The following is a 26,206-nucleotide window of genomic DNA, read 5'->3' on the forward strand; positions in this document are numbered from 1 at the left end:
CAAAAACTGTAGATTGCATATTTATTGGATATGCTCATAACAGTAGTGCATATCGCTGTCTTGTGCATAAATCCGAAATTACGGATATACATAAAGATACAATAATTGAATCAAGAAATGCAAATTTCTTCGAAGATGTCTTTCCTCGTAAAGACAAAAGTGATGTAAGTTCAACAAAACGAACTTACAATGCTGCAAATGATGATGAAAATGAAGAAAAACTCAGACACAGTAAAAGGGATAGAAAATCTATGTCCTTCGGTTCGGAATTTATAACGTACATGATCGAAAATGAACCAAAGACATTCAGTGAAGCAATGTCAACACCAGAGGCTCCTTTTTGGAAATAAGCTATCAATAGTGAAATTGAATCGATAATGCAAAATCATACTTGGGAGTTGGTTGATCTCCCACCTGGAAATAAACCTCTAGGTTGCAAGTGGATTTTCAAGAAAAAGTTAAAATCGGATGGATCTATTGATAAATACAAAGCTCGTTTGGTAGCAAAAGGATATAGACAAAAGGAAGGTCTTGATTTCTTTGATACTTACTCACCAGTAACGAGGATTACTTCGATAAGAATCCTTATTGCAATTGCTGCGATACATAATCTTGAATTTCATCAAATGGATGTTAAAACAGCTTTTCTAAATGGTGAGTTGGAAGAAGAAATATACATGGAGCAACCTGAAGGATTTGTCGCTCATGGACAAGAGAAAAAGGTTTGCAGACTCGTTAAATCTTTATATGGACTAAAACAGGCACCAAAGCAGTGACACCAAAAGTTTGACAAACAATGCTGTCAAATGGTTTTAAAATTAACGAGTGTGATAAATGTGTGTATAATAAGAGTACATCGACAGCATATGTCTTAGTATGTTTATATGTGGATGATATGCTAATTCTGGGTAGTAATCATGATATCATTGTCTCTACTAAGAAAATGCTACAAAACATTTTGACATGAAGGACATGGGTATAGCAGATGTAATTCTTGGAATTAAAATTTCTAAAACACCAGATGGCCTCGTTCTTTCACAATCTCATTATGTTGAGTCTGTGCTAAAGAGATTTGGAGTCTTTGATGAAAGTCCAGTCAAAACTCCGTTAGACACGAGTCTACACTAAGCAAAAAATAGAAGTGAACCTGTACATCAATTAAGATATTCTCAGGTTATTGGAACTCTGATATATTTAATAAACTGCACACGTCCTGACATTGCGTTCACAGTTAATAAATTGAGTAGGTTCACATGTACTCCAAGCAATGATCACTGGAAGGCATTGAATAGGGTACTTCGATACTTAAAACATACATTAAAATTTGGATTACATTATATGAGATATCCAACAGTATTAGAAGGATATTGTGATCCAAATTGGATATCTGATATAAAAGATTCTAAATCCATAGTGGTTATATATTTGCACTTGGTGATGCGGCAGTGTCTTGGAAATCTTCAAAGCAAACTTGCATAGCTTGATCAACAATGGAATCGGAGTTTATTGCATTAGATAAAGCTGGAGAAGAAGCAGAATGGCTTCGTAACTTCTTAGAGGATATCCCGTGTTGGCCTAAGCCGATGCCTACAATTAGTATTCACTGTGACAATCAGTCTGCTATTGCAAGGGCACAAAATTGCATGTATAATGGTAAGTCTAGACATTACGTCATAGACACAATACCATAAAGTAGTTGATCTCAAATGGTATTAGCTCCATTGATTATGTGAAATCAAAGGAGAATCTCGTGGATCCGCTTACAAAAGGTCTACTAAGAGATCAAGTATATTATCGATCAAAGGGAATGGGATTAAAGCCGAACATGCATGAATCTTGATGATGGTAACCCAACCTTGTTGACTGGAGATCCCAAGATCTTGGTTCAATGGGACAACTAAGTTATTAAGACTCTATTAAGCACTTAACCATCCCTTTATAAAAAGTGCTGTCTGCGGAAAGTAAAAGGCTAAGTTGTAACTTTCAATGATTCCTATAGCTTGGATAAACCAAGTGGGGTATAGCAGAATACTCTTAATAGGAGATAACCTATATAAGTGTGAAGTGGGGCCGCTTCTATGAGAATTTGGGGCTTAAAATTCTCTAAAACACTTATGAATCCCAAGAATTGTTCAGGGCCAAAATGAACACAACTATGAGAACCTAAGAATTGAATAGAAAGGTTATTGTGTGGATACTATTGTTTTGGTTTACACCAACGGCTGAACAGTTCAAGACATCAGTTCACTTATTAGCCAAGTAAACTCGATAGTATTCCACTAAGGCAGGTTCAAAGCCAAAAGCTACCTCTCCTGATGCAATAAGTCTTTCGCCTGTACTCTTTGTTCGTGTCTGCATTGCATAGTCATGATAATTTCCATTCATGTGGAGGATTGTTGGAAATGGTGGGTCAATTGGGTCAACTTTGACCACAATTTTAAGTGGGACCCGATGCTCGATGTATCGAAATTGATGTTCAATTAAATTCTACTTTCCGAGTAGATGAGTGTAGAATTTTTAATTGTGAAAAACTACTTCAATATGAATGAGAAATTATGGTTGAAAGTTGGACAATAAATAAGAGGAATAAATGGGAAAAAATTGGAAAAATGTTTTAATCCCACATAGGTTGCAAACACAACCTTGAACCACTTAATAAACTTCAAGTTTGGATATGAGTTTGGGCCCCTAGGGGTACCAATAGTCTTTGAAAGGGGGGAGTCTTAGACAATGTTTAAACTAATCCAAAGGCCACACGCGCGCGCGCCGCCGTCCCACCGGCCGACCGGGTCGGGTCGAGTCGTGGGTGTGGGCCTGTGTTAATATTAATTTAATTTTTTTTTAAATTCAATTAATTCCCTCCCTTTGATATTTTATTAACCGACCCATCAGTTTGCTAAAACTGTGCGTTAAGTGGGCATGAGTGGTGGATGGAAACTGCTCAACCGTCAACTTTCTCCTCTATTTGAATGGTCCTCAGGCTTTCAATTTTAAAAAACAACACACAGAAACATCACGAAATCATTCTGCATACATACTCTTTTTCTCTGTAATAGTTTACAGAGAGTACTTCCCTTCTGGTTCGTTGTCTTGCAGTCGAAGTGCTGCTTCTGCAAGTGTCTGATCGTTGTATCTTGGGAGACGCTTTACCACATACCGTAAGCACCGTGTGATGGGGTAAAAACGTCTTAAGGACAGAGAGCCTAGTTCTCGCCTCGATCATCCTGGACTTCTTTATGCTTCTGTTTTATTCTGTACAATTCATTTTCTGGAAATGATATTCTGTTTTACTGTTTTGTAATTGTTCATCTGGTTTAGCACGTCATTTATGGAAAATTTGTTCCGTACAACAAATCGAAAACAACAAAAGCAATCCGCCACGACTTGGTTAACATGGAGAACAAAAAAAGGCCTTTATGAATGAAAGTGTATCTCAAAAACCAAGAGGAGGAAGCTTGATATTCATAAGCTTGGTCGTGGGTATTTCACGTATTACACTTGTAGGGCAGCCAGTTTTCAAGGCAAGGAGAAAACCGTAAAAAATAATGTCGCCATCAAGAAACAACATTTTGGAAAAATAAATAAACTACAAGGAGTTGATATGCAATTAAATCGTTCACAACAACCAGATCTTTCGACATATAAAGCCCCTTTTTACACCATTAAAATTCGATGCTACCTTCCAAGTTTGGTGATGAAGAAGTCGAGTAGAAATCACTGCAACACAATATAAATTGTTGCCAACAGGGTGATGAATATACCCAGATTTCTGCCACTCCTTCCACTTAATTCATAGCGTCATACCGAGGCCACTTGGATATGCCTGTTAATAGGGCTTTACAATAATTGGGTTACTATTTTAGGTGGGCTTAGCCCACGAATTTGACTTTCACAATTAAGACGTACATATGGTTGCAGCAAAAAGTCTTTTTGTTGTTGGAAAATGGAACCTACCTAACATAGAGCTTGTTTGTTACATATTTTAGGCTAATTAAAATTAATTTTTTTGATCGTTATTTCACTATTTTAATCGTTATTTTTGAATTCTTCTCTCACAAGTAAAATTCACTTTATCTCTAACGGTCAAAAAATTAATTATCAAAATCCCTACCAAACAAGCACTTAAAGAATTTTCAGTGATAATCCTGTTTATGTATATCAACAAAAGCCAATTATGATATATCGAAAAAGCCAATTTCCGTTGAGCAATGACGATTAAGTCATTGTAAGATGCGGACTATTATTCAATCTAGGGCCATAATAGCAAATTGCAATTTGTAACCCAACAAAAAAATTGAAAAGAAAATGCCTTGAGTGATTTTGTGGGGCTGCAGGGAGTTATTGGCCTTTTAGCCCATATTCGAGATCATTTTAGAGACTCATTTATCCACGAACTTATTTTCAATCAGACTTTTTTTTAATAAAATAATTGTGCGCGTAAATTCAAAATTTTTTCTTACTTTTTTAACTACACGTTGGTCAAAAACATTTTTTCAATAAAATAATTTGTCTACCATTAAATTGTAAAAAACACAATTCCAATTGATTGGTTATCCTAAAACAATTGCATACCAATTACAAGCACCCTGCTGAAGTTTTTTATGTAGTCTTTATCATCAAATGAATGTGTGTGTTATAAAAGTACAAGCCCTCAGATTGAGTGAAATTATGCTAATCTTCATCCATGCCCTGTATAGATAGATAAAATGATGCTCATTTCCATTGTAAATACCGTGGTTTGTCTTCACTTTTGGAATTACAAGACGAGGAAGTTTCACCTGATCAATAAGCTCCACTCAACTTTTAACGTTGGAATCTCATATTCTTTATAATATTCCAGGCCACATTCCATTTGGAGTCAAGGGCACTTGATACATTCTTTATAAACAAGATTAGAAGATGTGTGCCCATCAAAAAATGATACTAGCATAAAATTTTGTTATCAGATAAAAAAATGCATTCTCTTCACTTCCCATTAACCAGAAATGGGGAAAAATAAAGTTAGATTTTTGTAAAAGGTAGTCGTGAGATCTGGTTTACAATCGCAGCTTGGACTGAAGGCTTAACCAAGCTGTGCAGCCAAGAAAAGGTGGATCAAGTGACAGGTTACTATAAACTAGTTACCCAAAGTTCAAGCCAGTATTCCTTGTTAACTATCAACATGTTTTTAACTTGTATAAGCACTTACCAATCTTTTGCCCCATGCCTAAAGACTTTACTAAAGATGCTTTGATCTTCAAACATGAGCAACAATTCCACAACTTCCAAGCACAATCTAAATTTCGGGAAAAAAATGATATTACATTCAAATGCTATAAGCCAGAAGAACATAGTACCTTGCTAAGGGAATCACAAGAATATGAAAGCAAGAACTAGTATTTTTAGCTTAAATAGAGAATCACAAAACACACAAGAAAGACAGGTTGTACATAGAAGAAGAAAATGCATCACCAGAACCAAAAACTACAGGAAATTGAACACCTTCCATTCTACCTTCCAACAAATTTCAGTCAGTCAGATCAATAACCCTTGAAATCAATCAAATAAAGGAACAATTTGTAAATGAAATTATTCTCACTAGTTCAAGTATTACGAAGTGCAGCTGGAGCATATTGTCCATGCTCAGTCCTTCATTTTCTGAAATCAGTAACAACATGTCTTTCATGAAACGTCAACCTCAAAAGTACATTTTTGTAGGTAAAGATGAAATTAGCCAAAAATAAATAAATTAGAATAATGCTATGTAGCAACAGTTTAGTTGTCTTCAAGTGATAGGTCATTTAAATGTGTCTCATGTCCTTACTTTTAAGTTTTGAGATGATTTATCAATTAATAATACTTGTGGTGTGCTAAATAGCATTACACAAAAGAATACAATGATCATTAGCAAAAAAATAAACTTGAGGAACACAATTAAGCAGCTCATTTTCCCTATCTAACCAGGCCAGAAACTACAATTACTATCTACTTCAGAAAAGATAACATAACAATGGAAAATTTCATCAGATGTAGGTCGCTTCTTTGAATGCAACAATTTGTGATGCTTCAATATCGTGGAAAAAAGAAGTCTTGAATTCAGATAATCGATTGCACCCAGCAACTAGCTAATGTAGAGGCTGATGATGGTCAGTCATACCACTAATTGGCAGGTGGAATCATCTACTCATACCCTCAGAATCTGCAGCTTGTTGGAGAATGCAATGGCAACCCAATCAGGTTGGGAGGAAGACCACCGCAGCTACTCGATTTCAGCACCGGCCGTGTATGCCAGAATAGACCACCCTCGACTGGCTACCCCATGGAGGAAAGATCCCAGATAAGCGCCTGGGAATCATTCCCTACTGTGCAAATATGGCAGGAGCTATGAGGAGCCCAGGCAACTAAATTCACGCTCGCCTGGTGCCTCTGCAACTCCACCACCGGAAGAGTGGGGAAACGAATATCCAGCACCACCACCTTGCTGCTATCCAATATAATTGTGGCCATGTACCTTGGGTCCTGCTTATTCCATCACAACCGAACCAAAGGAGTGTCAGGCTCGGAGCTTTCATAAATAATCGTGGAATGCTCCTTTTCCCGGAGATCAAAAACCCTAACCGACCCATCAGCAAAAACCCCAACACCTCCCAAAGCAATATCATAAACTTCCTTATCATGAGCAATCAATTGTGCATCCACCACCTCCTTTTCAATATCCCAAATTGTACAAGTGGTATCAATACTAGACGTCACAATCCGCCTTGGCTCCGCTTCATTCCAATCAAACGAAGTCAACAGCCCAGAAAACTCACTATTCTTGTTATTATTCAACAAACTTTTCATCTCCACGCGCCGTCCATCCATACCGGAGCCGCCACCATCCGATATGTGCTAGAGGCGGAGAAAATCAGAAGCCGAAGCAAGAAGGTCAGGGCACTGGCATTCCGTATCGGGTATGAAAATGAGCTTTGTCGGCGGGTAAGGGTGTTCGAAGGATCCGTGTCGGGTTGCATCTCTCCTATGGAATCATCAAGCTGAACGATTTCGACCCGGTTGGTGTACTGTTCGAGAAGACTGGCTATGGCGAGGTGGTAATTCTTGTCCTTGCGAACGCTCCAGTTCATGGCGTAGATGGGGAAATATATGGAAATAACCTTTTCAAAAGGGTTACATTTCCAAAATGATTCTTATATAATTTACATATCAAAAATATCCTTTATTTGGATATTACATAATAAGATATCATAATATAGAAATTTTCTATTTTAGTTCTTAAAATTAAATATTGATTAAAATTTGATAAATTTTATTTTGAATTTTTTGATTAATATTTTTATTTGATTTTTGTTTACTCTAAGTAGCCCCCTTAATTGGTATCAGAGTTATAGAGATCGTGGAAGTTAAAATAAGAAAAATAGATAATTATTGGTATTTAGAAGAAAAAAAAGGAAGTTACATATTTTTAAAACCTATTCATAATAAATTAAAAATAACAACTTTGACAATAATTAAAGAACTTCCTAAAGAAATAAAGGAACAAATATTAGAGAAAATAATATTATAAAAAATAAAAGATATATATACATATGAAAAAATTATTAATATATATATATGAAGATGAAGATAATAATTTATATTATAAAGAAAAATATGAGTACAATTGATAATACACATCAAAAATTGAATAAATTACTTTTAAAAATGGATAAAATACAAGAAGAAATAAGAAATATAATGTTAATACCAGAAGGAATGAGAATACCAAATAATAGACAATTAACAAAATTAAAATGTGAAAGATTAAGACTTGAGAGTAAATACTTTACTATAGTAAAAGAAGAATTAGTAGATCCAGATATAGCTGAAAGAAGATTTGGAAAAATAATAGATAAAAAAAAAAAGATAAAAGATGCAAATTAACTTATGAGTTAGAAATAAGGAAAAATTAAGATGTCAATAAGTGAATATATGGAAGAATTAAAATCATTAATAAAAATGTTAATAAATGATGTACAAGATTTGAGAAATGAAGTAAATGAAACAAGAGACGATATAAATATATTAAAAATAGAAATTAGAGAATTAAAAGAAAATAATAAGAATAAAGATAAAAAAAAACTTATAGAAAAAGAGATGATTCGGATAGGAAAGAAACATATAGAAAAAAGAAAATATAGTAATAGAAACAGAGAGTATGGATGATGAATTTAGAAATAATATATTACCAAAAATACTAGAAGAGTCATTAGGAAAATTAAAAGTAGAAGAAAAAGAAGATGGGTGAAGAATTAGATTTACTAATAGAAAATTTTGATCAATTAAGCTTAACTGATATAAGTGAATACCAAGTTTTAATGAATACTGGAGGAAGGCCTAATCCAACAGGAATCTCTAAACAAGAATTACATGACACGGATGAAAGCTATGTACCTATATATAATAAATCATATAGACAATTCTTTGATAAAGTAAGAGATAAACAACCACCTAAAGGAAATAAATATAAAGATGTGTTTGAATTAAATGATAATTATGATAAACCAATTAATCATGGAGGAACAAAACTAGATTTAAATTGCAAAATAGATACTAAAAAAACCTTATTAATTTGGGCAGATTCAATGATATTATTCTTTTTATATAATAAAGATAACACATAAGAAAGTACTGAAAAAAAAAATAGATTTCTTAATAGCATCATTTGAAGGAGATGTAAGAAATTGATGGGAATGAATAAGTAATGATACAAAAACATTAATAAAAAGAAATGTACAAACAAAAATAATCAAATCAAATAGACAAAGTATAGAAAAATTAGTGTAATATATTTCAGATGAATTTCTAGGAGAAAATTGGATAAGAAATAATGAAGAAGAATCAATAAGAGAAAAAGATAATGCTATAATAAAATTAATAAACTTAACAATATGTGATATGTGTAAAATTAAAGAATATAGTTGTGAATTTAAAAATTATTATTATGTTCAATTTTATAGCAATGAAAATCAATAAGTATACCAAGACATATATTATAATAAGTTGCTAGGTTCATGGGGAATATATTTTAAAATAGAATTTGAAAAATATATTAGAGATAATACTGGAATACCTAGAACCTTAGGTTCAAAAATAAAATTTTTATTTGAAAAACTTGCAAATATATGTCAACAAAAACAATTAATGAAAAAATCAAGAAAGTTAACTAAAATATGTTGTGAAGATATGAAAACTCCTGTACAATGGGGATGCAATCCTGAAAAAAGAATTAATAAAAGAAAGTATAAAAATAAAAAATTTAAAATATTTAGAAATTTTAATAAAAAATATATAAAACCTAGAAGAAGATATTACAAAAGAAAAAATAACTCATATAACCAACAAAAAGATAAAAAGAAGAATAAAAGCCAATGTAAATGTTGAAATTGTGGAGAAATAGGTCATATAAGTCTTGATTGTGATAAAAAAAAGTTAGAATATTATAAAAAGAATATTTAGAAATAAAAGATGAATTAAGTGAAATATCAGATATTGAAAAATACTATGAGCAAGAAGTATATATAAGTGAAATAGAAGAGGATGAATCAGGATCTGAATAAAGAGATTGAAAAAATATAAAGAAGTAATATAAATATACAAGAATATGAAGGAATAGAAGGATATGGATTAAAAGTTACTTTTGATAATAACAAGTCTAGAATTAGAAATCCTCATATACTTTTAGGAATGGATTTTTTAAATGGATTAGAAGATTATAGTATAAAAAGAGAAGGATTATATATTGTTCATAATGGAAAAACTACATTATGTAAAAAGAATTAGATGAATAATCAAATAAGTTTTCTATTAGCTCTGTATATACAAATTACTATTGTAGAAACAAACATAACAACTTGTGCTTTAATAGATATAGGAAGTGATATAACAATATTTAAAAGTTTTTTAATAAAATCATGGAATAATAATAGTAATATAAAAATAACTGGTGTTACAGGAGAAAGTACTCAAATAATTAATAGTGCTGATAAAATTAATATAATTTTTGGAAGTAAACAATTAACAATAAATAAAATTTATAAATATGATAAATTAGAATGTGATATGTTATTAGGAAATGATTTCATACAACAATTTCAATTTTATAAACAAAATAATTATATGATAATGCTACAAACACCTTGTGGACACTTATTAAAAATTCCTAGAGAATTTAAACCTTATAGAGTTCAGCCAGCCCAGCGTGGTAATAAATGGGAGAAAAAACCAATTCTTAATAATGAAATAAAAAATAAAAGAATATTATATAAAAAGGTTCTAAAAATAGGAATAGATATTAATATAGAAAAAATTATTGAACAATTAGAAAATGTTTATGGAGAAAATTCATTATTATTTTGGAAACCACATCACCCAAAAGTCAAAATAGAATTAATAGAAAATGTTATAATAAGAGTAAGGCCAATGATGTATACAATAGAAGATACACAAGAATTTAAAAATCAGATAAAAGAATTATTAGAACAATAACTTATTAGACCTAGTAATGGACCTCATAGCAGGCCAGCATTTATGGTTATGAAACACTCTAAACAAGTTAGAGGAAAAGCTAGAATGGTTATAAATTATAAAGAATTAAACAAATATACTAAATTTGATGGTTACTTTCTACCAAATAAAGAAGTATAAATCTTGCAAAAGGAAAACAATATTATTCAAAATTTGATTGTAAATTAGGATTTTGGCAAGTAAAAATGGAAGAAAATAGTATACAATATACTGCATTTAGCACACCTCAAGGAAAATATGAATGGTTAGTTATGTCATTTGGTTTGAAAAATACTCCACAAATATATCAAAGACGGATGGATAATATATTTAAAAAGTTTAATGAATTTCTAATAGTTTATATTGATGATATATTAATATGTTATAATAGTAAAGAAGAGCATAGAAATCATTTAATCCAATTTATTAATGAATGTAAAAAAGAAGGAATTGTACTATTTAAAAAGAAATCTATAATAGAAAAACAAGAGATAGACTTTCTTGGATTATCAATAGATAAAAGAGGGATAAAATTACAGACTCATATATCCAAAAAGATAAAAAGTTTTTAAAATAAATTAGAATCCAAGGAACAAATTCAAAACTTTTTAGGATATTTAAATTATGCAGAAGGGTTTATTAAAAATCTTTCTAAGAAAAGATATAAAATTCAAGTTTTACTAAGAAAAACAAATACTAAGGGATGGAATAAATAACATACAAAAATCGTTAAATCATTAAAAGAAGAATGCAAAAATCTACCAAAATTAAGATTACCAGATGAAAAAGATAATTTGATTGTTAATACTGATGCATCAGATAAATATTTGGCAGTAATATTAAAAACATATCTTAATGAAATTTGTAGATACTCAAGTGGAACAGTTAACCAAGCAGAAATAAATTATACTACTCATGAAAAAGAATTACTAGCAATTATTAGAGGAATAAAAAAGTTCTCATTGTTTTTATTATCCAAAAAATTTATTGTTGAAACTGATAACTCTCAAGTTGCAAGATTAGTCAGGAATAAGTTACCCTCAGAACCACAATACAGAAGACTTCATAGATGGCAAGCTTATTTAGCATTTTATAATTTTGATATAGTTCATACTAAAGGAGTTAATAAATTTCTTGCAGATTTTCTCAGCAGAAACATAGAATTTGCTGATGGATAGAGCCAAGGCCATGGAGTTATACCAATCTATTATACACATACAAGAAAGGACAAATTTTCTTAAAGAATAATCTGAAGATATAAGTTCTGGAGCAACCCAGATCTCAGAGATGTTCAACTCAAATATGAAAATATTGTTGAATATCACTACTAAGCATCATAAATATGCCATAGAACTCAAAAATCAAGTTGATGCTATTGCAGCACAATTAAAAAATATACTGTTTGAAATAGATATACTAAAGAGCTCAGAAATGAGTTTTCCAAATCAATACCAAACAGGGACAGCTGGAAGCAGCAGTGGACCCAGACGTGACAACATACAAACTGATAATAAAGGAGATTCCATTTCTATATCATCAATCAAGAAAGTTATGATACATGGAAATAAAAGAGATACCAAAATAATAAGCATCATAGACTAAGAAGATAAAATCCCTTTAGATCCAAACGAAGAAAAATATGCTAAAATAGTCAAAATCGCTTATGAAATAAAAATAAGTGATTCATATTTCATTTTTCCGGGAAATAATGTTTACCCCAAAATAACAGCCATGGAAGACTATGGATTCATGGATTTAATTTATCCAGGAAAAGATTTTATTGAAATTTCAAAGTTTGATGACATATTCATTAAGAAAGTATCCAGATTTGCCAAGGGAATGAAGATATTTTTAAAATTCTATTCAACCAGTCCAGAATATGATGGAGTTGTTTACTATCTAGTTGAACACATAATCTCAATTGAATATGTTGCAGCCAATTTTCAAATTGATGTTACAGAGAATAATAGAAAAGTTCCAACAGTGACAAAATCATGGATTAGACATAGAAGAGCACTTGGAATTAAAGTCATCTACAACATTGCTAAAAATTTGTTTGATAAAAAATTCTCGTGCCTGTGCCAATATGAAAACTGGATGTTGGTATCCAATTGAGGATATGCAAAATCAGAAATTTTAAAAGAACATATTACAAGATTTGATATACATCAATTTTCAGGATGTCCTACCACTATAAAAAAATCATGTCAGCTAAGGGAGTGCCCCAACTGCATGTGAAGAAATAAAAGAAGAAGATAAGGTTGTATGAAGGACAATAATGCTACATGTGAAGACATTGAAGATAAAGAGCAATAATAGAAAAAAGATACTCTTTGGATAGAAAAGTTGAACCAACATGTGAAGATGTAGGCCTAAGGAAGAAAATAGAGAGGCATGAGTGCCTTTACTGATGTAATCAATGATATAATAGTCTCATAAACTAGTATAAATAGAGACATTACCATAGAAGAAAATCATCTCACCCCATCTTGAATTCTTGAGTTGTAAGCAATAGCCCATCCTTAGTTTGAAAAACCAGTTTTTTCTGGAAATCCCTTCATACCAAATAGAAGTCTTGTATCAATCTTGATAGAAATAAAATTTCAATATTTTGATATCAATATGAGTTTCTAAATCTTTTTCCCATAGATTCTTGAAGGATTTAATATAAAGTTTTCTTCTTATTTTAGCAAAAAGAGAGTTTTCCTTAACAGAAGTCTAGAATTTTATTTTTTAGAAGTTGATACAGTGAGAGCAAGTAGCTGAAATAGTAATAATTCCGTAAAGGCAGGAGGCCGTTGAAGGAAGCAATTTACAAATTTAGAACTCGAAGGTCGCTCGGTTCTAACAATACAGGTCTAGATCAAATCTAAGGTAAAACTATTAAACTTGTATTAAAATTAGAATGAATCTTTTTAAGATCTTAAAAGAATCGCAGGGACAATTACATGATGATTATTTTTGATAAATGCCAGGATATACAATTGAAAGATTAGATAATTTATGGGAGAAGAAATAAAGAATATTATATCTCAATTAAAAAATATAAATTTGCCATTTGAAGAATATGGTATTTTATTAAGAAAATATGATATGTATGTTGCAGATTATTCTTATTTATTAGATTATAGAATGATTTTATATTCAAATATCCAAAATAGAGTAAATAGAAGATAAAATGATTAAAAGATTAGAACACATGTTGCAATATAGAAAGAATCATTTCATTAAGGATAATATATACATTTCCATAAAAAGGAGTAGTGATAGGTCAAATAGAAAAATATCCCGCGTAGATGGCCATGGAGCATCGTAGGTGTAGATCTCGGATCTGAGGAGACGGTGGCAGATACCCACGAAAATTAGCCATTTTTTTCCAAAATGGCCTACTACTGTTTAAAAATAAAAATTGAAAAATCTGTAAAAACCTTAAAAACAATGAAAAGTGAATAATGCCCTTAACACAAATCACTCACACTGACATCGGGAGAAAGAAGGGGAAGAAATAGCAAGGTAACAAATAATTTTTTTTTGGAAGGAGACCGACCGACTACCATTAGAGGCGAAGAAGGTAAGTTTTGTTTATTTTTCCTCCATTAATCTTTGAACTTGGACGTTGAAGGTTTATTTTGTTGGAAATAGTGGTAGAAATCTTTGTACATTTGTGAAATTATTGGAAATGACATTTTTGAAGGTGTTTTTCAGACAGAGATCGTCGAAAAGCAACTAGAGCGGAGAAGATGAAGCACAACGTCTTTCTAGACGGCCCTCCTAGCTGTGACCCTTTTTTCCCCCCATTTTTAATTTTTTTTGTTGTATTCATAAATAATTTAAATACACAAAAATAAATAATGAACATTTAAATAATAAATAAATGATTATTTCAATGATAAATAAAAAATGTAAATAATGAATAAATATTAATAATCAAAATATGTAATTAAAATTTAGTTCAAATAATTTTCTAACATTTAAAATAAATAATTAAATATTTAAGTTTACTTGTTCAATAAATAATTTAAATAATCAATGAATATAAAGAATTAAATCAAATAATTTAAATGAACAATTGAAACAAATAAATAAAAAAACAATTGAAATAAAAAATGAAAATTTTAAATAATACATAAACAAAGTAAATAGCCAAGAAATATAAATATTCAAAATAATTGATTTAAATAAGTAATTAAAAATAAATAATGAAAATTAGTAATTAAATATTAAATAAACAATTTCAATTCAACAATGATCATAATTCAAACAATTAATAAATAAAAATAATCAAAGTAAGTAATTAAAATTGAGATAAACAATTGAAATAAATATCTAACATTTAAAATAAATAAATAAATATTCAATTAATAGTTAAAATAAATATGAAATAAACAAATAATTACATATTTATGTTTAAATGTTCAAGAAATAATTAAATAAACAATTACAATAAATAATTAAAATTAAAAAATCGATAAACAATTAAAATAAATGTTAAATAAACAGATAAACAATTCGAAAAAGTAATTTAAACAAACAATTGAAATAAATAATGAACATTTAAATAACTAAGAAATATAAATATTCAAAATAATTTATTTAAATAAATAATTAAATATAAATAATCAAAATCAGTAATTAAATATAAAATAAACAATTTCAATCAAACAATAATTGTATTTTAAATAATAAACAAATAAAAATAATCAAAGTAAGTAATTAAAGTTTAGATAAACAATTGAGATAAATATCCAACTTTCAAAATAAATAATTGAATATTCAATTAATAATTAAAATAAATATTGAATAAACAACTAAAGAAAAATAAAACAAATAATTACATATTTACATTTAAATGTTCAATAAATAATTTAATGAAAATAATTAAATAAACATTACAATAAATAATTAAAATTAAGCATTCGATAAACAATTAAAATAAATTTTAAATAAACAAATAAAAAATTTAAATGAATAATTTAAATAAACAATTGAAATAAATAATGAACATTTATGTAAAAGTAAACAATTTATATAACTAAGAAATATAAATAGTCAAAATAATTTATTTAATTAAGTAATTAAATATAAATAATCAAAATTAGTAATTAAATATAAAATAAACAATTTCAATCCAACAATAATAGCATTTTAAATAATAAACAAACAAAATTAATCAAAGTAAGTAATTAAAATTTAGATAAACAATCAAAATAAATTTCTAACTTCTAAAATAAATAAATAAATATTCAATTAATAATTAAAATAAATATTGAATAAACTAAAGAAAAATAAACCAAATAATTAAGTATTTACGTTAACAAATGAAAATAATTAATAAACAATTATATTAAATAATTAAAATTAAGCATTCAATAAACAATTAAAATAAATGTGAAATAAACAAATGAAATAAATATCTAAAATTTGAAATGAATAGTTAAATATTTAAGTTTAAATGTTCAAAAAATAATTTAAATAACAAGTAAATAAACAATTGAAACAAATTAAATAAAGAATTGAAATAAATAATAAAGAATTAAAATAAACTATGAAATAAATAATTTTACAAAAATTAGTTTTTCGCTTTTTATAACTTGTTGTCTAATTTCTAATTCATTTTTTTTATTATCTGTTATTTCGTGCGTATACTTATAGTTCAGTTAGTCAAATTTTGTGACATTATGTTTGAAATGTTCTAACATTTGAAATTTTGCAGGATGGATTACCATTTGGACGCCGCTTTGAGACAGGTTCCTGGCAAAGTTACGTTGAGTTGTAACTTTATCAGCTTCACAACGGTGTTGGATTCATTCGACGAAGAGCACGCAGAGATATAACTTCGATCCTGGCTGTGGCCCCTACATTCGCTGCGCTATGTACAGTTTTCTGGACAGTTGATCGATTCATTACTATGTCGACTACTTAAACCAATTGATGGAGATGCCCTCCGCTTTAATCTTGAGGGCAATGTTGCAACATTTTCCATATTCGAGTTAGCCCTCATCACTAGATTGAGATGTATGGGCGAAGAGGTAGCGAGGGCCAATATTCCGACAAACAAGAGGTTGCTAAATGATTATTTTAATGGCCACACGACAGTGACACTGGTGCATTCAGGGGATGCGACCAGATGGTGTTTATACTCAAGAGCGTACTGAGATGTCATCACAGGAAGACGTTGATTGACGTTTTTCATTTGCAAATTGTTGATGACATCGATACGTTCAACAGCTATCCATGAGGGCAGATATGCTTTGTCAATACTTTACGCGTCTTCAGGAGGGGCATTCGATGCCAGGGAAGATAGGCCGGAGCGTAAGTACACTGTATATGGCATGCCGTTAACTTTGCAGGTAAATGTTTAACATAATGAGTTATCTATTTTTTTTATTAAATTGTACATTTAATAATCGTAATTGTTGCAGATATGGGTATACAAGACTGTCCCCATCCTGGCTGGTCAGTATGCGAGGAGAGGGGATACATGCATCCCTCGGATGCACCGTTGGCGAGTACAAGACAAGCCCATTATAAAACAGTTATCGGCTATCCTCGACGATTCTGAGGTACGTATTATACATTTGCGTTTTCTGTCGTATGTAATTTTCGAAATCTCGATACGTGGTCAGTAATTTGATGAAATGTCAATATGTCAACTTGAAATCCTCACTGAGTTGACACTATCGATCGAGGAGGAAGATCAGACTTATATCCGTGAGTTGTTGACAGATCGTCCTGCTCGATAGAGGCCTGAGTCCATCGTCGATCGGGACACGGTATGTTAATTGAATATAATCTATGATTATCGTTATAATTTTTTAATTAAGTTATTCATTTGTAATTTTTTTAGGAGCGTCGTCGATTATCACCTCCGCCGAGGGTGTCACCTTCCTACATGAGATCACCGTCTCCTGCGTCCGGACACCTCCCATGTGGATTTGCTGCACGTAGTCAGAGTGCTTCCATCGATGATATGTTCCGACTTATGATGGAGATCAGAGGCAACGTAGCTGACTTAAGAGGCGAAGTAGCTGACTTACGACGTGATGTCGGGATAGTACAAGTCGATTTAAAAGACCTTTATGCTGAGGTTAAAGCGATACTGGTTGACATAGCAAGCCTGCGTGGGACTGACGGGTATCAGGGTGGGAGTGGTAAGTATCGGGATGGAGGGGTGGCGGAGAGACAGGGGGCTATCGAGACAGAATGGGTGACTAAGGGACAGGCGGCTATCTGGACGAAGGGGGTGACGAAGGGGCCGATGGTTATCAGGGCTGAGGGGGTCAAATGGGGTATGTTGACTCGTTGTAGGCATCGGATGATGCATTAGCTTCATATCTTGGTGGCCCGATAGAGATGGAGATGAAGGATCGGGCCCTAATAGAGACGGAGGTGGAGGGAGTACCCGAGGCAAAGGTAGGGAGGGTGTCGGAGAAGGAGGTCGTGAGGGTGTCGGAGGAGGAGGGAGTACCCGAGGCGGAGATTGAGAGGGTGTCGGAGGAGGCGGGTACCCGAGGGGAATGTCGGGAGGGTACCAGAGGAAGAGAGCGTACCCGAGGCGAAGAGGGTATCATCTCGGACCCCAGACTTGTCGGACGTAGTTTTTGTGTCAGAGGGGACAAAGGAGGTGGTCTCGATGGTAGGTGAGAGGGTATCGGAGATGGGGAGGGTGTCGCTTGCTGTTCACGTGCCAGAGCTGGTGGTCGACAAAAGGCCAAGGGCGCCATCATAGTACGTCGTTTCTCCGTTTACCGTGGAGGCGAAGAGAAGGAGGTTCGTCGATGGCACGCATCCCAATTTATTCAGGGAGGTGGACCACGCCAAATGGAAAGTGTTTGAGACGGAGTGGAGAGCAATTACTCGTGGGTAAGTATTGTATTATTCGTTAAGGATTAGTACATTACGCAGACGTCGACACATCTATATTTTATTTAACAATTTATTTTCTTATTTTTTCAGAGCCAGCCGCAAGATTGCTCATAAGACGATCTCGGACGCTTACAAGTGGTTTCACGACATCACCACTTCGGGGGCTTGGCTCGCCGACGATGTAAGTGAAGTAGTAATATTGTTATTTATTACGTATACATATTTTTGAATTTTGAATTTATAAAATTAAATAACTCCTTTTTTTAATTGGTGTTTCTTAATGCAGCACATTGACTTCGACATGGGTTTGCTATGAGATCGAGCTGAAAGACATCTAAGATCTTTCAACATTCCTGGCTGACTCATATTGAACCTTGAGTTCATACTTGCCGTTGACATTGAGTACCAGATGCTCCAAGCTATAGGTAGCGAGTACACGGTGCCTACATACATGATGGAGTGGGTTGTAGGGATGTGATCGAGTGTCAGGGAAAAGCCATGGGAGGGTTGTACGCATCTGTACATCCCAATGTGTGTGAATCATCAATACATTGCGGTGGACATTGTATTCGCCGACTCGGTTATATATGTATACGACCCCGATCATTCATGCCTGACACAAGAATAACTCGAGCAAAATCAGGAGTCAGTGTCTGTGATCGTCCTCGTGCTAGCTAGACGAGCGAACATCATTGTGCAGGACAGACTAGCCACCGTGCTGAACACGACGACGGTGAGACAGCAAATATTGTAAGTATCGGGATGGAGGGGTGGCGGAGAGACAGGGGGCTATCGAGACAGAAGGGGTGACTAAGGGACAGGCGGCTATCTGGACGAAGGGGGTGACGAAGGGGCCGATGGTTATCAGGGTTGAGGGGGTCAAATGGGGTATGTTGACTCGTTGTAGGCATCAGATGATGCATTAGCTTCATATCTTGATGGCCCGATAGAGATGGAGATGAAGGATCGGGCCCTAATAGAGACGGAGGTGGAGGGAGTACCCGAGGCAAAGGTAGGGAGGGTGTCGGAGAAGGAGGTCGTGAGGGTGTCGGAGGAGGAGGGAGTACCCGAGGCGGAGATTGAGAGGGTGCCGGAGGAGGCGGGTACCCGAGGGGAATGTCGGGAGGGTACTAGAGGAAGAGAGCGTACCCGAGGCAAAGAGGGTACCATCTCGGACCCCAGACTTGTCGGACGTAGTTTTTGTGTCAGAGGGGACGAAGGAGGTGGTCTCGATGGTAGGTGAGAGGGTATCGGAGATGGGGAGGGTGTCGCTTGCTGTTCACGTGCCAGAGCTGGTGGTCGACAAGAGGCCGAGGGCGCCATCATAGTACGTCGTTTCTCCGTTTACCGTGGAGGCGAAGAGAAGGAGGTTCGTCGATGGCACGCATCCCAATTTATTCAGGGAGGTGGACCACGCCAAATGGAAAGTGTTTGAGACGGAGTGGAGAGCAATTACTCGTGGGTAAGTATTGTATTATTCGTTAAGGATTAGTACATTACGCAGACGTCGACACATCTATATTTTATTTAACAATTTATTTTCTTATTTTTTCAGAGCCAGCCGCAAGATTGCTCATAAGACGATCTCGGACGCTTACAAGTGGTTTCACGATATCACCACTTCGGGGGCTTGGCTCGCCGACGATGTAAGTGAAGTAGTAATATTGTTATTTATTACGTATACATATTTTTGAATTTTGAATTTATAAAATTAAATAACTCCTTTTTTCAATTGGTGTTTCTTAATGCAGCACATTGACTTCGACATGGGTTTGCTATGAGATCGAGCTGAAAGACATCTAAGATCTTTCAACATTCCTGGCTGACTCATATTGAACCTTGAGTTCATACTTGTCGTTGACATTGAGTACCAGATGCTCCAAGCTATAGGTAGCGAGTACACGGTGCCTACATACATGATGGAGTGGGTTGTAGGGATGTGGTCGAGTGTCAGGGGAAAGCCATGGGAGGGTTGTACGCATCTGTACATCCCAATGTGTGTGAATCATCAATACATTGCGGTGGACATTGTATTCGCCGACTCGGTTATATATGTATACGACCCCGATCATTCATGCCTGACACAAGAATAACTCGAGCAAAATCAGGAGTCAGTGTCTGTGATCGTCCTCGTGCTAGCTAGACGAGCGAACATCATTGTGCAGGACAGACTAGCCACCGTGCTGAACACGACGACGGTGAGACAGCAAATATTGTAAGTGTTTGATATTTTATTTTTTTTACTTTACAACTTATGTTCTAGTTAGACGGTGATGTGCTAATACAATATTTTGTAATTGTAGGGGTAGATTGTGGCATGTTCGTCATCAAGTACATAGAACTTTAGAGTGTAGCACAGAAGGTTGATGCAATCAACCAGTCATGGATACAAAATTAGAGAAATAAATTAACTTGTGATTTATTTGAATTTAATGGTGATCCGTAGATATTGGAGCCGTGTTTTTTTAAAATAATTGTACATATTGTAACATTTAAACATTGTATATTTCATTCATTCATTTGTAATTATGAAATAATTGTAAAATGTATATTATTTTTCTAATATTTAATTTTTATTTTGTAGTTTATGTATTTATTTAAATGTTTCATGACGTATTTATAATTTTTGGGTATATTGTGGAGAACGCACCGTGTTTTAAAAAAAATCAAATACCATGAAACTAATTAATGAAATATTGAAATAAAAAAAATCTAATAATTAACATTAAGAATATGCATAAATAATTAACATCAATGTTATAAATAATGTTACATAAATTTCAATTATACATCTGTTACGTTGTCATGTGGAGGGATCTGACTTATACAAAATCTTATGATACGTCCTGTTACACCGCACCTGCCGTACTTACGAGACCGAAAAAATTCTCTGGTTGATGGTATTCTAGACGTACGTGTACGTCCAGGAGTACGTGGGCCGACTGCTAGTGACAACAAGTTATTCAATGGGAAGATGTGATCGGGAACTTCCCACTCGGCTTCATTCAGTATAGGAAATATGGTTTCGACATATGCTGCTCTCCAAGAACCAATCGTGTAATAAGCACTGCATAAGGTGTGTGGTGGAGTTCCTCTATATATAGCCACTGCCACTGCATGTGTACACGAAAAACTCTCCAACTGAAACTATCTACACGTGCACGTATTATCATTCAAGTAGACGATGTATCCAAAATTACGTGCACATATCACGGAGAAGCGAAACCGATCCAATGGTTCTACATATACCTTTCTCGCTACCTCTAGAGTTTTGAAGAGTTTATCTTCTTGAACTAGGGTTAGCATACTTGTGCAACTCTGTGATTCCTCACGACGATCATGAAATCACTGTTGCAGCTTGTTACGAATGTTCTCAATGAGAATTGGTAACTCTCGATCCTTCTTGAATAAGGCATCGAGCGACTCCGCATTGTTCGACGTCATGGAAAATGTGATCGTGCCCCATATTCGATCCCCATCTCTGTCAGATACTCCCATGCATCATAAGATTTATTTTCTATTTCGACCATAAACTTTTTAAACTCTTGAAAACTGTAAGCATCTGCAGCTCTCCTACACAACATAACGATGCCCTTGTCTCGATACTTGTCTTCAGATTTCCCTGTATATGGTACATACAATAACCATGATGTGCCTCAGGAAAGACTTCGGTGATACCGTTAATTATTGACTGCCCTCGATCGGTTACGAATGCAAGGTTCTCGACATCCCCAATTACTTCCCTCAACTTCGTGAAAAATAAACGCATCGCTAGATCATTTTCTCCATCGACTATGATGAATGCAGGAGGGTAAATTTGGATGTTAGCATCTTGACATATTGCAATAATCAACTTGTCCCCGTATTTCGCCTTAAGAGTTGTACCGTCGACTAGGATTAATGGTCGCATTGCATTTCGAGATCCTCAAACGCATTGTCTAAGGGCCATAAAGAAATACTTGAAGCGATTATCGTCATCCTTCTCAATAAAAAATGTCGATTCAATATTAATTCTTCCAATGTCATAGCAAAACCTGAGCAATTTAAATAAACAATAATCATAATTTAAATAATTAAATAAACAATATTAAATAAATTGAAAAATTAACAATTGAATTAAGTAATTAATTATACATTAAATAAAGAATCGATAAATAATTAAATAAACAATTGAAATTAATGATTGAATTAAATAATTAGTTAGATATTAAGTAAATAATTGATTAAATAATTAATTAAATAATTGAAATTAATGATTGAATTAAATAATTAGCTAGATATTAAGTAAACAATTATTAAATAATTAATTAAACAATTGAAATGAATAACTAACATTTGAAATAAATATTAAATAAACATTTAAACAAAGAAATACCTGGCCAATTTAGCATAACTCTCCTCGATCGAACCCATCAAATCCTCCAACGCGCATTTTTTGGCCTTTCAAGCCTTCTGATAACTCATGACCACCCCGTACTCTCGACGAACGTCATTGATGATATTCGAAGGTTTGTATATTGTTCGTGTGTAATACTCCGAAAATTTATGCTAGTTTAAATTTCTTTAAGATGGCGATTTAACTTTCAATACTATTTTTGGCCATATGAACGTGAGTCCTGAAACTTGTGTTTTACTTCTCGACCAATGAACCATGGTCGGGCTTGCCTTGATCATTTCGACCAATATCCACTTCGCAAGTATGTTCCCGTGCATACTTACGAATTACAAAGAACTCATTCATATCCATTTTCGTTGCTTGCAAACGTCAAAGGCAATTGTCGTCAACGCAGACAATTGTGTAAGTTGACTTGTTTGATTTCTTCATTTTAAACTCGAAATTGTGTTTCAAAGCAATTCGTTGAACAGCTTCTTGCAAATCTTTCTTCGTGTCAAACAATTGCTCGACATAAAAATCTTCATCATCAGGGACTACAAGCGAATAATTAGAGGACCGTGCACTCGATCCAGCCTGTGAGCTCCCACTCGACTCATGTCTCAGACGGGATAAAGCAATCAAATTCTCATTTGTAAAGTCATTATCTCTTTCGTTGTCTTGAACTACCGAACAAATTTTATGTGTAACAGTGAAATCATGGTGAGGAGTAACTGTCTCTGGAATAACCACAACATCATCACGAACTATCTCCATTGTGTTCCAAAACTCATTCACATTACGATCCCCTCCATCAAAATCTTCGTGTTCACTTTCAGGGATATTCTTCTTCATCGAAGTTATGCAAATAGGAATTGTAAGTTTTCGATTCATTTCAATTAAAACCTTCATTTCAGTTTCGGAAATAACCATTATAGGTGGAATTGAAATGGACGTATGCTCGCCCATTAGAAATCCTAATTCCATGTCATAGTCAGAGGGATCGACTTTCAGCAAATTATGTATCTCATTGTACATTTCTGCATATGATGTACTTGATGTTATTACAATTGCAATACAACCATGTCTTTCACTCATCCATTTTCACACCCATTGATCATTTTCATTCTTTTCAAATTCACTAAAATAACAAATTGGGACAGCAGCTGATCCCATATCTGCATTACGAAACATCATTTATTAAAAAAATTGTAATTATGAGAATAAAAGAACGAAAAAAAATATGTTAGGCAAGACACAAAAAAATAAAAAATAAGAGCCTGGACAGTCCTGGCCGGCTGTTGTCCGGGCCCGCTGTTAACAGGCGACCCGGACTGTCTGGCCGGCTGTCTATCTGAATTTTCTATTTTGCTGATTTTTACTGAACAGATGAATTTTTTTCCTCGTTTTTAATAAAAAAATATACATTCGTTTAAGACTGTAATAATTTATTTTTCTAAAATTATCCGCTGAAATAAGATTTAAAGATTCAAACAATGTACTAATTTAACTAAAATGAAATTAAAAATACGTATTTGTACTTATCAATTTCGAGTGCCGGCTGTTAGTAATATTTTTTTGTTGAGCCTTTGATAATTTTGTAAGATTTTAATATTCAAGCAGATGAAAGATGAAATTTCTTTTTAACTGTGTTGGAGAATCTGATAAGGAAAGTGATTTTGTTTTCAAAATTTAAGTGAGAGTGTTTAGATTTATCAATTTTTTGAAATAGGATATTATTGTCTTTTGAACAAATGATATGTTTTTGTAATTACAAAATATAATAAGGGCAAAAATGACATTTACTCTTCAAAAGGCCCTTTTGGTGAATGACAAAAAAAATTTAGTCAATGTCACAAAGTGATTTTTTGACTAGGTGCTTTTGAAAAGGACCTACGGATCTTCGTTGTTGCTCGTCGGACCCCTCTTGATTCGGGTCACTACTCGCACCCATTTCCATTTCTTCCCTTATCAAATGAGATTCTCTCGGTCCCTGAAGGGGGATGATATAAGAGAAAATGATAGAGAATGTAAAAATGAAAAATAAAGGCACGATCGATAGTTAATTATGAAGAGAGTTGTTCTTGTATAGTGTAAGAACAGTCTTATGGATCCAAAATTAGGTACCACAAAATTTAATGGTTTTACTTATGAAAATTGATTTTTTTAATCATTAAATGAGTCCTACCAGTGAATGTAGACATAAAAAATGATGAAATAACAATCAAAAATTGATTTTTTGAATAAAAAATTGCTACCAAACGGGAGCTAAATTAGTAAATCTTTTCTTTTTTTTGTTGAATAAATGAAAAAATAATCAACCCCTATTTGATGGGGATTGAAAATCAGACTTTTAGGAAATTTTAATGAAATTTGATAAAGTATATAGTTTAAAAGTTGTGAGTTTCATCAAATATGTGACTAAAATTAATTGATAATTTTAATTTAAAGCCTGTTTGTCATTCTTTAAAATTTTAAGTTGTTTACTACAGTATTATTTTCTACCACACCTTCACACCATAAAATGTTCTACACAAAGAATCGATAATTTTTTTTTACTTTTTAACCATATATTCTTAAAAAAGTACTATTCAAAACTCTTAGTTTTTAAATAACGGGTGACAAACAGAGACTTAAATTAAAACCTGAATCTTAATTTCTACCAAACAAGAGATTTGTGATTTTCGAACTCTTTTTTGTCAAGTAGATTTATGTAACAAATGTAGATTTAAGCATTTAGATATCAACTTATATATACTTAATTTCATAAAAATTACTATAATTTAAAAAGAGCCCCATGAACTAATAAATATATATAATGAGTAATACATATGGCTTTTATTATACATGAAAAAAAGAGTCAGCCCGCAACATATGAAGAGACGAAGCAATAAGATTACAGATTGGCTCCAAAAGTCGAAATCCTTGTTCTGGCCAAGGTGCCATTTAACTAGATGGGTACCGAAGCCCTAACAAAGAGTCTATACCGAAGTCCGAAGAGGCGAAGAAGCTGTCATGTTTGCTAATCTGACGAATATCTTTATGAAAAACTGATTAGACGTCTACTTTATTTTATGTCAGAAATATCAACCTAGTAGTATATGGTAGTTGACATTTTGTCAATGTAATAAAATGCATGTGTAAGAAGGATGTGCTCCCTTTTATCATTTACTTGCAAAAGTTGTAATGGATTTTGGGTGAGATTATCACTGTTCGTGTGAGAGCTTTTCGATAGCTTCACCAGTCTCTGAACTGCTTAGTCTCGTGTCGAATAAGCACTCTGTGTCCATTCTACCGTCCGATCAAATCAACGATCCAAACACACTGAAATTTGCCTGCGTGGACGCAAGTGGGCCCAACATCTATTGACATCATTTTCGAAGGTCAAGAGAATGTATTTAAGAATAGTAGATTGATAGAGAATGTGTGGTTAAAGAATGATAAAAA

The 26,206-nt window shown here is 33.0% G+C and overlaps 1 pseudogene; it reads right to left on the bottom strand.

Annotated features, from left to right (window-relative positions):
- Window positions 1–5,859: 5,859 nt before the first annotated feature.
- Window positions 5,860–24,713, bottom strand: LOC111402730 (annotated as a pseudogene).
- Between the last annotated feature and the right edge of the window lie 1,493 nt (window positions 24,714–26,206).

Source organism: Olea europaea, chromosome 10 (genome assembly GCF_002742605.1).
Source record: "Olea europaea var. sylvestris chromosome 10, O_europaea_v1, whole genome shotgun sequence".
Taxonomy (NCBI): domain Eukaryota; kingdom Viridiplantae; phylum Streptophyta; class Magnoliopsida; order Lamiales; family Oleaceae; genus Olea; species Olea europaea.